Source organism: Falco rusticolus, chromosome 12 (genome assembly GCF_015220075.1).
Source record: "Falco rusticolus isolate bFalRus1 chromosome 12, bFalRus1.pri, whole genome shotgun sequence".
In the NCBI taxonomy this organism is placed as follows: domain Eukaryota; kingdom Metazoa; phylum Chordata; class Aves; order Falconiformes; family Falconidae; genus Falco; species Falco rusticolus.
Window position 1 is genome coordinate 1695519 of NC_051198.1, and position 13852 is coordinate 1709370.

A 13852-nucleotide genomic window follows, 5' to 3' on the forward strand; every position below is an offset into this window, starting at 1 on the left:
CGATCTTGTCCATTATGCTTTCTCATTCTAGCTGAAGGTGGCGGCCCAAGATGGTGCCAAGGTTAACAATAATGCATAATATAGAAGGGGGGGAAAAAAGTACGTCCTTGTGAATTTAGGGGTTACTGAGGCCAAAGCCCATCTGTTATCAAGCTGAGGAATTAATACTTGACTTAATGAGGCCTGCTAGCATCCGGATGTGTGGCCATGGAGAAATGCCTTTACAGACATTTTAAGTTCCTTTTACATTGCACTGAAATCACACTTGAATGCATCATATATCTGTTCTTAACTGTGTTGCATATACGTGTTTTATTCATGCAAGTGCCTGCAGTACAGTTAGGATCCTGTATTTGGCGAGGCATATAGCTAGCTTGAAGTAGCTTGCTTTATGGAACAGGAAATATTTGATTTGCACGAAGTGGCACCTGCTTTATTTGTGGGTAAATACAAACTTGTAGGACTCTTGCCCAGGTGATCAGCAGCAATAAGCAAATAACCCTGCATCTCCTTGGAGGTATGCTGCACACAAAATGGAGGGTTGTACTGACTGCAAGAAAGAAAATAGATTGAAGGTTGTAGTTGAAGTTGAGACGGTGTTGTCAAAAACACGTTGAAAAGAAGTAGTCTAGAAGACAGTGTGTCATTGTTGCTCTCCTGAAAAGGCTATTATAAGTGAACAGATACCAGTTTGTTTTTTATAACTTGGGTGACTTTTTCCAATCCAGATATTTGAAGACTGTTCAAAATAACTTCTGTTCGCTGTTTGAAAGATCCTTCAGATGGAGGCAGGATGCAGCCCTATAGTCCAGGCAGCTCAGGGCTTAATGGTGAGCCTGTGGCATAGCAGGAGATAGTGGTAACTTCCATCTGTCAGCTTCCTGGGGAGGCTAGTGAGGCTGGCCTATGTGCTGGTGAGTTCAGGGGTTCTGAAGTTGGATGAAGAGCTTGTCGGAGGAATTGGATGCGTCTGGGCATGTAGACACCTTCACATTTGGGGACAGTGGAGCCTTCTGCAGAATTTGGTTGCTTGGAAGTATTTTTTCATGTTGCAAGTTACATGTTGTTGTGTTACTGCTACTGATGAATGTTTTCTTGCACTGTACGCATTAATCTTCTAATCTTACTTAATCTTCAGATTACATATCATGAGTCCAAAAATAATCTTAATTTGTTAACTCTTTGTTAAATAAAGATATAAATAAATAAATAAAGATATAAATTTATAAATAAATAAAGATATAAATAAAGATATAAAGAGTTAAAACTCTTTGTTAAAATATCATGAGTCCAAAAATAATCTTAATTTGTGGACAATACAGCGTGTACAGAATATCAGCGTAGTATCTCTAGATTTAATGGAAACATCTCACTGATTTTGAGGAGCCAAGAAGGAATTCCAATGGTAAGATAGAAAAAAAATGCAAGAACAATTGGCTAATTAGACATCAAAACTAAGCTGATTACTTTTTCCTCTTCTACTACACACTAATGTCACTCGGTTATAACTGTAGAGATCTGCTAATTTTATTTTTACTTGTTTTTTTAAAATGCGGTGCAGCAAGAATGAATGATATGTAGGCCAGCTCCAGTCTTGCTGTAAGTAGAAACAGTTTCTACTTACATAAAGAGTTGAGACTTCAGGAAGTCTGTTCCCACTATTTCCAAGTTATGTGTGAATGCTAGACAATGCTGACTTTCTCGAAGGAAAGTTTTGTGCCTGACTTCTAGTCTACTGTAATTTAGGAAAGTTCACATCATTAAACCTTAAGACCAGGCATGTTAATTGAAATTGGAGCTTAACTCCTAATGGCCAGACAATTTCAAAAATTTATGGGTTTCTTAATATTAGATTAAAGAATAAAAAAATTAAATCTTCCCTAAGCAGTGAACAGAATGAGAGCATTCTGCCTCATCAGGAATGATGTAATCTTGTATTACTCAATTTACCCTCAATACTTAGTGTTGTAATGCAGAATAGGAATGTTCTCTTATACCTACTCATTCTTGAGTCTTCATACAGAGCCAAGCATGATAGTATCTCCTGCCATACTTTCTCTTATGTGACACCAATCTGTCACTTTTTATTTTCTTGATATCCTCTGGAGCTGCTCTTCTTGGCTGGCTTTCTTCTTAGAAAACGGTATGCATGTTTGCTGGAATCCTTTTACTAGACAGAATGAACTGGCTTAGTCAGGAGAGCTTAGTGATTAATGCATAGCTACGTACTGCTACCTGCTGAAAGTACTCTAACGTGAAGGGAATGCTGAAATGAAAGATGAAGAGGGCAAAAACTGGGGTATACTATAACTTTTTTAACAAATCTGTTTATATAAGGGTGATGCTGTAAGATGGAATTTCTGTAGTGTTCATTCTTCAAGACTCCTCACAGTATCTTGTGTAGTGGATAGGAGTACTAGTATTAGAGTCAGAAGTTATTTCTGCATCAAAACTAAAAGCCGTTGCACAGACAAAATAACTCTGCTTGCCCCAATTCATTTGATGCTAATACTGACGTAACTGAGTAAGAAATACTGAAATGGAAGATCAGAGAAGGAGCAACCTCACATTTGGTTGAAAGGACTGCAGAAATGGATTGAAAGATACTGCTAGTCAAAATTCGAGAATGCTTTATGTATGAGGATACTAGTTGTCTTCTGCAATTAGGTGGTATTTCTATAATAGTTAATATACAATATACATAACACAAATACATAAAAATATCTTCCCATGAATTGCTTCATAAATCAGTTCTGAAATGTAACTGTCCACATCAGAAGGTGGCAGCATGAAGAATTACACTCTAAATGGCATTAATGTGGAGGAGTATGAGAAGTTTGACCCAGTCTCACCAGAGAAGAGATCTGCTTGTTTGAAAAGGTGCTGTGGGCTCTTTTGTAGCTGTGCAAGTAGCTTCTTGGGGTTAACTAATGCCCATGATTCCTCTATTTTAGAAATAGTAAAGTGTTGAAATGTTTCTTTTTGCATTTAAGCTTTTTCCTGAATGTGGGCAATAGGCCTTAAGCCATGTTTTTGATTCACAGACATTTGACCAATGTCAAGAAGTAAATTTTGTCAGTCATAACCATGCACTGGTGTCTAGCCCAGACAACAGGGATAATGCCCTTTAGGCTTTTTGAGACCAATTCTTTCCTGGATATGATACACATAGCACACTAAGCCCAGGCTGAATTAGAGGTATACCCAGAATCCTGAGGTTTCTCCATTAGCTGAAAGGTAACCTGGCATTCACTTGTATTTGGCAGGGAAATAACAAAACAAACAGTGGAGAGACACAAGTTCTGTCCTTGAGGCACTAACATGTTCCATTGGAACACTGCCACGGACTTCAGTGAGAACAGTAATTGGTCATGCAACTGGAGGAACACGACCAGGCAAGGAAATGCATTATTAATGGGACAGTGTTTGAAAAGTGGTAGATAAGATAAAGACACTAAGTCACTTTCTAGCTTTGTTTTTTCCTACTTAAAGAAGTATCGCTGTGGCTTCAGGAACATTATAAAAGCCTGAACTTTCTTGCATGAAGTTCACCACTTGAAAACATGCCAGATACTGCACAATCCCAAGCAAACAAGTAATTACCAATTTGCAGTTAAAAGTTGTTCTGCAAAGTGGGAGCAGAGATAAGCGGATACTTAGAACCCTGCAAAGCATTAATAGTAATAACAATGAAATTCCAGCTGAGGCATAGGGGTGGTAAACAGAGCAGGAAGGGTACACAGACTGGACTTCTTAAAAGCTCAACATGGAGAAATTTACCTGAAGTTAGTTGTTTGGATCTGTGATTAGTGATGTAACTGGAAACCAGTTCTTGGTGAGCAGCATAAAGAGAAAAGGGCTAGCTGGGGAAGAGGTCCTACCTTGAAGGAGTCCTTGAGCTTGAGAAGTCATTCAGGAGCAAAAGCTGAGGAGATAACATTTGGAGCATAAAGAGAGGTCAAAATAACATATCAACTCGTAAGAATCATCTGTTCAGCTGGCTGCCTTTTTGGTGCTCTGGGCAGATTACAGATTAGACTTATTGGGAGTTTTATACAACTGTTCACTGATACTTTGTAGTTTTTTCCCTCTTCAAAAGCCACTAGCCTCAAAATTTCTATGACATATAGTACTGAACTGTACAACTAGTGTACTGCTGAGCAGCTTGCTTTACTTGGGAGGAGAAATCTTAGTACCCCGTAGGAAAATACATGTGAATTGTGGTGGGTCCCTCCAGATAAGGGAGGGGCTCACAGTAACATCTCCTAGCAGAAATAACCATGTCTGCAGTCTGGAAATAGGCAGACAAAAAAATTGCAGACCAAGTTAAAACTAGTTAATGACCCACTATATAACTCAGAGGAAAAAAAAAAACAAAACGACAAACCACCACCAACTGTTCAGTTATCTAAGTTTGCTGACACTTTCAAAACAAAATGATGACTAAATAGTAATGTGTACTCCAAAGAATGAGTGATATACCAAGATGAATAGGATTTAGGCACTATTTATCACAGTTAAGCCATAGCCTGAATACCATAATGCTGATTACTTAAATTCATTATGCAGACAGTATAATCTAGCAGTCAGTAATGTGCCTGTGAGAAGGAAGAAACTATTTCTGTTGTTTTAAACTGAATTGTAGGCAGAGATTGATTGACATGATTGTGCTTTCTCTTATTTCTAAGATATGATACCAACATTGGTAACAATGCTTTTATCTGAATTGAAGTCCATTAAACCCACTGAATTCTTATATTCCACTGTTTAAAGTATTTAGAAGAACTGTGAAATTCACATGGCTGATGAAAGACCAAAGGTGGAAAATGGGTCCTTCAGTAACATGACATTTAACCTAGTCTGAAGCTGATGTTTCTCAAACTGAGAAGTGCATTTTTTCATTCTTCTACACGTAGCTCTTCAAGTTTGCTGGATCCAGAGAATATGCAATGTTTGTGATAAATGCCTTCCCAAAGCTTTCCTGCCTAGAACCACCAGATGAATGACAATACTTAGTGCCTTTCAACTTCCAGTCATGGAACTACTTTATCAAAGGTAGGAAGTGTGATTTGCCCTGTGTGGAAGCTAGGGCACAGAAACATTAGAAGTTCTGGTTTAGATAGTAATTTCAGCTGTGAAAAGGGATCTTTATACCTTTGCAGCCCTTAGACTTTGGAATTGTGCTGTTCATTCAGCACCAAGGTGCAGGTTAGGAAGAGAGCCTAGTACCTTCATAAGCAAGACTTGAGCAAACTGTTGTATACTTGCACTTAATGGATATAGTGGTTTGTCCCTCTACATATAAAACATGTTGGTGATGCTTGCATCATTTCTGTTCAAATAGCTGGTAGTGCATGGGTGCACTACCAGCTTCTATTTGTGACCACTTTGTCCTGTGGAATAAACAATAGTGCATTTCTATGGTGTTAATACTCACTCCTGAGATTCTTCTGAGCAGAGTGTTACAGCTCTGGACACAATTTTTTGTAGAAATTATTATGTATGAAAAAAAAATTTTGTCCTCACCTAGCCATAAAATGTAGTCCTCGGGTGGTAGGAAATGTTGCACTTCTGACCTGTGCTTTTCTTCAGTGGAAATCCTGTAGTATTTTGGGAAGAAAAAGAAGGTACAGAAATAGCCACAACTCCTGAAATTTTTGACTTGGTCAAGGTATGTTTAAAATGCACATGTGTTCTGAATGAACTAACTTAATGGTTCTGAAAATACCAAGGTGACATTTCTGCCTGTGAGAAATGCCAACAGGTTTTCAGCCAGGTGAAAAGGGCAGATCCTAATGGGTAAGGCCGGCAGTGCTTATTTTGGTGCTTATACTATCTAATACCAAAGTAAATTAGCCAAGTGTTTTATATACACGTGCAGGGTGAGCTGCAGTGGCTGCTTTTAAATTTTCAGACAGTTTGTGGTACAACTGAACGCTAGGAGCTATTTTAGTGTCTGATGTAATGGCTAGTGAATCACTTCAGTGTTGCATCTTCAAATATAGCATTGGGTTAAAGAGAATTGGAAGAATTGTGTTGTATGCCTAATGAATCCCTCTTATGTCAGCAGTGCAAAGTTTCACCTTCTGTTTCTAGGTGATGTACTTTCCCTCCCGCCCAGCCCTGACCAGTTTCCTTTAAGTCAGGCACATACCATCCTTTTTATCCTGTTGGCAAGAAAGTAGTGAGAAGGGGAAGACATAAAGCCCAGCAGCAAACCAGCTTCCTATCTGGCAGCTCTGCTGACCAGCAGCTTTTTTCCTCTGAGTAGCACTCCCAACTCACTGGTTGCATTTTTAAATTTTTAGGTAGTATTAATGAAGTGCAGGGAACAAAATCGCATATGAAAGCAGAGATTTTTCTTTTTTTAATGTTCTCTTTCCTTTTTTCTGAAAGACATAGCCAGGACTTATTTGCATTTTTAAAAAACTGTTTGGGGGAGAATGGAGACATTAAAAGCTGTAGTGGATATGACATGGCTGTGATAATTAACATGATATGCTTAATACAGACTTGCCTTGAAGCAAATAGACGTAGAAATCCAAGTTGTGTTCAGTCCCTAGGAGAAGAGCCTGGATATGTTATTTTGCTTTGTAGCAAGCCCATAGGGTAAGATTTTTTGAGTGGTCTAAAGGAGCCAGTTTGCAGAACCAGGGCCATTTGGCTAGAAATCTTAACAACTATCAGTTTTGAAGAACCTTAGCAATAATGTATTATCTATGCTGTCACTGCAGAGCAGAAGAGAAAAAATGGATTTTTCTCTGTGCTTCCACTGCAATACAGGATGCATTAACTTCTGGAAACTAGGAGGCAGAATAAGATGCTCGTATTCACTGAAATAAAAAGACGAGATGCCAGCTCTACATTATTTAGTATCAAAGCTGATGCATCTAATAAAAGAACAAGGGAAAATACCCTCTGAATTTTCAAAATATGCTTTCATTCAGACAGTAAACAAAATAGATGCAGGTCTTTGATTTGTGGTTATGAGAAAAACGCCTTATAACAACCTATTTAAAAGTAACCTGAAGCAGCAACTAAACTAATGCAACTGAAACAAGTATTCAGAAAGAAAAAGAAATTTCCCTGCTAACTATTAGAGGAATCTTTACTACTTTACTCGTGCTGCCACCCCTAATATCAGTGTATTTTTTGGTCTTGATTAGTACATGTACTACTTGCTGCTCAATGGTTAATGGGCTACTTGGTTATGCTGCTGTGTATCACAGTTGTTATAGATAATGCTCGTCTTAACAAGAGAAATCTTACCAATTTACTGCTTCACACTTTCCCACTAATTTTTTTCCTCAAAATCTTTTCATATTTTGAACATCTGAGCTGCGATCCATCTGTCTGACAGAGATGTTTATTCTTAGTTCAAGATGGAATTTTAGACTTCTGTTTCTTAGTTACCATTTTCCTTCACCCAAGACCTATATGCTCGGATGTGTGATATTGACAACCTAAAACTTCAAGTGGAGCAACTTAAAGAATTGAAGCACCTTAAGCAGTTCTAGATGTCCTTTGAAATACATTGCCAAACTGTATCTTGATGGTAGCTGCAGCATAAAGCGTGAGGACTATTTACAGGCTTTTCTGCGCTGAGCTGCTTCCTTTTTTCCTTTTTATTTTTTTCCCCCCAGTTCTTTCTTGCTTCAGATTAGATTTGTCATATCCTAATAGCTAATTCCAAGACACTCCCTTCTTGACAGTCTTTTTTAGTTCCCTTGAGTCTGAGGTCAGCTAGAGTTTTATAGTCTGACTCTCAGAAACCTTTGTATCTCTCCTCTGTCCCTCTGGGATTTGTCTTTCCATTTTATTTCAGGCTTTCACCACTGATACAGCTCCCTGTATAATGCTAATCCAGGAACAGCCTTATATTTCTTCCACTCCTCATTCTCTCCTCTAGCTATTCCATTTTAGCTGATAGTGATCGCTAATAGCTTAGGCTCCTCTTTGTGCTGTAGTTAGTCTCTTGCAGAAGTCCTGCCTCAACAGCCACACTCCATTGGATGCTTGGGGGTGATACTTCCTGACAGCGTGACACCACTGGGGATTGCATTACCCAGGCATGCGGAAAAGAGAAAGTGCCTGTCTAGCCTAATAAAATAAACACAAGTAGAAAAATACAAGCCAGAGGTAGAGCTAGGGCTGCACTCATGAATCCCAATATAGGCTTCCGCTTCAAAAATCCTTCCCTACATAAGTATCTTTAATATAGTCTCTGGCTTCACGTTATTTTTCTTAAAGAAAATGCTAGGAAAAGGAGCTTTGCTTGGATCAATATATCTGATCCCTTTCATCAGGGCACAGTGTGTGCTGCGTTTCTTGCAGGGGGAGGCTTTGGAGGATACACCCCGAACAGGGGAAAATTGTAATGGCAAATTACAAATGTTTTAAATAACCAGTTCATAAGTAAAATGCTGAATTGGGCATTACCGTGGCATAACATATGCCACAACTGCAACTACGGGTAGATAAAAGGTAGCTCTGGACTGGCCTGCTCCTTGAGGAGTGACTTGAACAAGTCTATTTTGCAATGCTACAGATGAAGGAGACAAACTTCACAGCCAGTCAGAAGTAGTAAAGCTGTCACTGGTTAAAGTATTTTCCTTTAATCTGAAAGCTTTTTCCATAAAGCTTGTGATTTTTTTTGTTCTGTAGGCATCTAGTGGGCTTTCCTCTGTTCAGATTGCTCTTCTCTTTCATTATGAAGAAAATTTTAATATTGGAAAAAGTCATGTATGCACAGGCTTAGGGAAATTGAATCTCAAAACTGACCAATCAGTTTAAGGTCAGAGTCAAGTAAATTTAATCCAAGAAAACAAAATTAGGTGAATCAATCTTATTTTTTCTTCAACCCACTTTACAGTGAATATAGTGTTATTAGGATCCTGAAACTTAGTTACCCATCTCTAACCACCTCTAGCTCCTTTCGTGAAGCTCCCACTAAATCCCTCTCTGAACACATCCTACAGTCCTTTCAGAAGCAATTGGCTTACAACAGACAAGTGGAAGCCCAGTGTGCCACCTCATTGCTATTCTGCTTTCTCTTCAGGAAACCAGAATGACTAAATGCTTCCACAAGATACCAAGCCTAGCAAATTATTTTATTTTTAACTCTCAGTATAGATACAGTACACAATTTTCTCCATGCTTTCATATGCAGTGCTGAGATCTGCAGTGCACCCACTTACATTTACATAAACATTACACTTGTGATTCTTTATGGAGGGGACGATTCTGTCATGGGGAGAACTTTAATCCACCTGTGATCAGGTGAGTGACTCCTGTGACACATCAAGAGCCATTTTCTTCAAATGCTGGCTGTGAATTTAAAAACCTGAACCCTCACATACCTCTTGGGGTATGCTTATATGTTCTTTAAAATGTGTTTGTGGGAAGAAATGGGCAGGAAAATTTGAACTTGGTCTCAGTGTATACTGAGGAAATTTACTAAGGAAACTTTTTTTTTCTGCAGGTGAGCTATTAATAAATTGATAGATTCCCTTTTTCTCTTGCACTTAAACTTATTGTCCCTTCCTCTTCAGATAACTTCTTTCCCAGGACTAGGTGAGGATTGTGAAGGAAGTACGGATTGGAGTTCTCCAGCCACAAAAGGAGCAGCCTCCAAAAGAGTGATGTAATCTCTGTGTGTGTGTGTGTGTCATGGTACATGCCGCAGTTAAATGTCCCATCAGGAATTGGAAGTCGGGTCTGGCTGTAGAAACATTGCACTGGAGGCTGTATTCTTCCTTTTTAACTCATTTCTGCTTGGTGCTGAAACAGTAGCAAGGTGCCTTTTGATGTAAACTGGACTTACAGAAGAAACACTCTATAGGTTTTCCTGGGCTGTGAGCACCCACATACTACTCAAGAAGTGTCAAATCAGCTAGCTGGAGATGCTGAGCAGTGCAGGAAGGTAACCTCACTGACTTCCTTGCAAAGTAGTATTGCAGCTACCCAGCCTGGGAAACTGAAAATGGTGGGGTCACACAACTTTGCGTATGTGAGATCAGGAAGTATGTCTTGTCCTAGATTCCATCCTGAACTGCCGAAGGGGGAGAAATCTAGTCTATCAAGGCCATTTATCTCAATCAATATATGTTCTTTCACTCTGTGCAATTGCAGCAGTCTGCATGAACAGCCCCGGTTCTGTGCAGCCAAATAGGGAGCCTCTGCTTAGTGCTGCGTATTGAGCTGGTCTCCAGGTCTGCACTAACCGCTGTTGTGTTTCAGGCTGGGGTGAGAAGCTGGGATAGGCACTAACTGCACATGCGAGTGAGGGGGAAGGTGGGGAGGAGGTGCCCAGGGGGGCTGCCTGGGCTGGAGCCTTTGTTGGCAGAGCTGCTGCCGCCCTCTCCCCGAGGCTCTATACTTGCGGGAGCAGAGTGAACTGCTGAGATTTCTCACCTGCTGGTCCTGGGTCCAACGTGAAGCAGTATAATATCATTATGGGGTGGAGTTCTGCCTGAGCATTTTCCAGTTCAGGTCTCCCCATTCTTACTGGAGAGGTCGTTAGTTCTCGGAGGGGTGACTTGCAACGCAGAGAGTGATTTTAGGTATGTAACTGAGGTCTGGCAGTGTCAGGAGCTTGGGATAGAGGTCATGTAGGGATGTGCAGGATGAGGCTTGAACCCTCAGAGTGTGTGGCAGAGGAGGTATGTGCAAGGCAGTTCTGCAAAGTGGTATCTCCATAACCAATTATTTAACTCTCTTGAGAAACAGGGAAAATTGTCCAGGCTATTGGCGCTGCAGTGCTTCTCGAACTTGAGCTTGGCTGCTTGTGCATGGTATTGTGTGCTAGGCCACAAAGTCATAGCCTGACTTCAGCTGGGAGTTCCGCTCCTTGTGCTGTGGGTACTACAACGGGTCTCTGAGAAGCTGTAACTGTCTTGGAGAAGCGTCAGGATATGGGAAAGTATCTGTCACTTACAATAGCTTTTCTTACGTGAACTGTAAAAGAATTTGTAGGTTCCAGGCATGGAACTTGGGTGCTAGTAGGCTTGGCAGTTTGTAGACAAAATGTGAACAGAAACAGTAAAAGAAGCAGAAGATAAGAGAAAAATTTGTTCCATAAACCTTGTAGTTCAAGTAGGAGCTGAGGTTGAAATTAAAGAGCATTGTTTTGGGGCCTGCAACCTGTCTTTTCTATAGATATCCTTCTTAAAGGGACTTCCTCTATCAAATTAGCTTTTTGAACCTTTTAACCTCTCCCCCCGCCCCCACTCCCCCCCTGTTATTTAGCCACTCACACACTGGATAAACAGAGTTTCAAAGACCTTTGAAACCCCAAAAGATGGGGACATTATACAAATTAATCCTACAAAGCAAGGTATTTCCTGGGAAAGCCTTCTAAAGGAATTTATTTTTCATTAGTGAGTCCTTCATTACAGGATTAAAAGCTAAGCTCCTTCCTCCCTCATTTCTTCCACAAATTAGGTTTTCATAAGACCTTTTATGTGTTTTTCTAAGTACCACAGATCTTGCCCCTTCTGGCAGAAATATAAATGTTAATAACACTAACTACTTCACACTAATCAACTACGTTTAGGAACTTTGGCTAGGAAAATCTTTGCTTGGAAAGTATATGAATTCCTCATTTTTATTTTTCTTTTATTTTTTTACTATGATACACGAAGTATAGTTGAAAATACACAGGGCCATATAGTAGATTAATTTCATTGACTTCAAGTCAGTCTCAATCGTGCAGAATAACCCTGTTTTGGCCTTCTGACGTCTTGCATACTGTATCTACTACTGGTATTTTGAGAGGGGATTTAACTTTTTAATGAAAACTTGGGCCTGTTAAATCTGCAAATTGGGTGAGTAGTGTCCACATGTGAACACCAGACCCTCTGGAGATGCTCTTATGTCAAGACTTTCCAATATGGGGCCAGTAAAGGGTCCTGAAGAGGGAGAGTGTAGCAGATTGCCCTGACTCTGAGGGCTCAAAGTTGGCATAAAGGAGTTTGTCTCTTTTGCCTTCTTTTCTGTTCATGTACTACTGTAGAATTTGAATGCTTCATAGTAAAACTTTTCTTTAGCAGATAGGCAGGGAGATGTGTATCAGGTCGAAAACAAAAAACATCTGCTGGAAGATTAATGAGAAGATTATTGGCCAGGCTTTTTCCAGTTCATTATCTCTGCCTTCCACGGAAGTCGTCACTGCAATCCCAGTGATTTACTATGGAGCAGAAGGGAGTCAACGAAATAGGACTGAATTCTCCATCCTATGAGCTAGACCTCAGGGTCCAGTCGTGCATCTAGTAACTGCATGCAGGGAAAAGCTTCTATTCTGTGATCTCTGAAAGTGTATGGTCACTATTATGGTACTGTGTTCTCTTGTTACAGATGTCTGTGGAGACTTCTGTGCATGTCCAGAATTTATGAGGAGAAAGGTAGAACAATGGACAATGACTAACTGTAAACAAAAAGAAAGGTCAGCCTTTTCTAGGCCCTTTTCTTTCCCTGTGAAGGTAATACAGGTAACGCCTGTATTATGTCGAGGTTGTTCTATAATAACAGTTAACCTAATACCATTCCAAACTTCCTGCTTTGCCTCATCTGGTCTCCAGCTGAACTGCAAAGAGAAAGAAAATATAAATAATTTGCTAAAAATACTCCCAGGAATAAAGTCACAGGAACATGAATACTCATTTTTATCAAATCAGGTAGATATGTGCAAGATACACCAAAGCTGGAATACTTAAGGTTTAGCAGCCTGACAAATATGCATGCTGTGGAAACTGCTGACAGGTGCTGAGCATTTAGGATCCAAGGGCTTACCCTCAGCAGTGACAAAACATGCACAAGAAAAAAAGGTTTGTGCTTCAAATGGAAGTGTAGAATTCCTGATAAGAAAATGTCTGATTTCCTGTAAAAAGGGTGATTTGTCTTGTCCATATCTAAAAAAACCCCAGGTCGGTATGTAATGTTCTTACAAGTTTCTCGCTTAATGAGATAATTTCATCCAGTGGTAAGATTTCATTATTACTTGGTTTAGGACTCTAGAACAAATGGAAAAATGAATAACAGTTAACCTGGACTTTCTAACAATTTTGTTAATCTTACCTGATTTTCTAGACCGGAAAAACATGGTAGTGGAAATCAATCTTTACTTACAAGCAACGGATGCAGTAATTCCTGGGTAACATGAGAACGTACAAGTAAAACTAAAAAAAGATGGTCCCTGGTTCAAAAACTGGAAAGTGGGTGAAGAGCTGATGAACAGAGACAGTCGTATGGCAAGTCTGGAACATTGAGTTGAACTGGAAAGTTCACCAAATTCAGTCCTACTGGACTCATGCACACCTACATGAGTACATGTGCATGTTCAATATAAACATTGGGAAGAAGTGAAAATTTGCTTATTAAGAGGCATAATTTAGAGAGCGTGTCAGCATGATGAACATAAAGACCTAAACGACCTGGAAGTCTGTAGTAATAGCGCTGTATGAGGTCTTCCCAGAAGAGAGAGAGAAGTGTTAATACTGTTGTTCTGTGTGCTGTCTGACAGTTGAGAATGTACAAGGTGTTCAAGAAATTGAAATGGAGCAGGTTTTTTTGGGATGAGTATGATAATCATGGGATGCAAGAACCACATATGGGAGAGGAGACATAACCTGTCTTCTTTTAAACCTATTCAGAAAAAAACCAAAAATATTAAAGAATGTCATTGTTATTTCTGCTTGTGTTATAGGGGTAAGTGCTCAGGGTCACAGCAGAAAGAAATAACTAATTTTAGCTAAAGGATAATAATTGGGTAAGAATGACTGGGGCTTTATTAGCCCAAGAAATTGATCACTCTGAAAATGAGATGGCTTTTGACTTTCTGGGCAGTGAGGCTCTG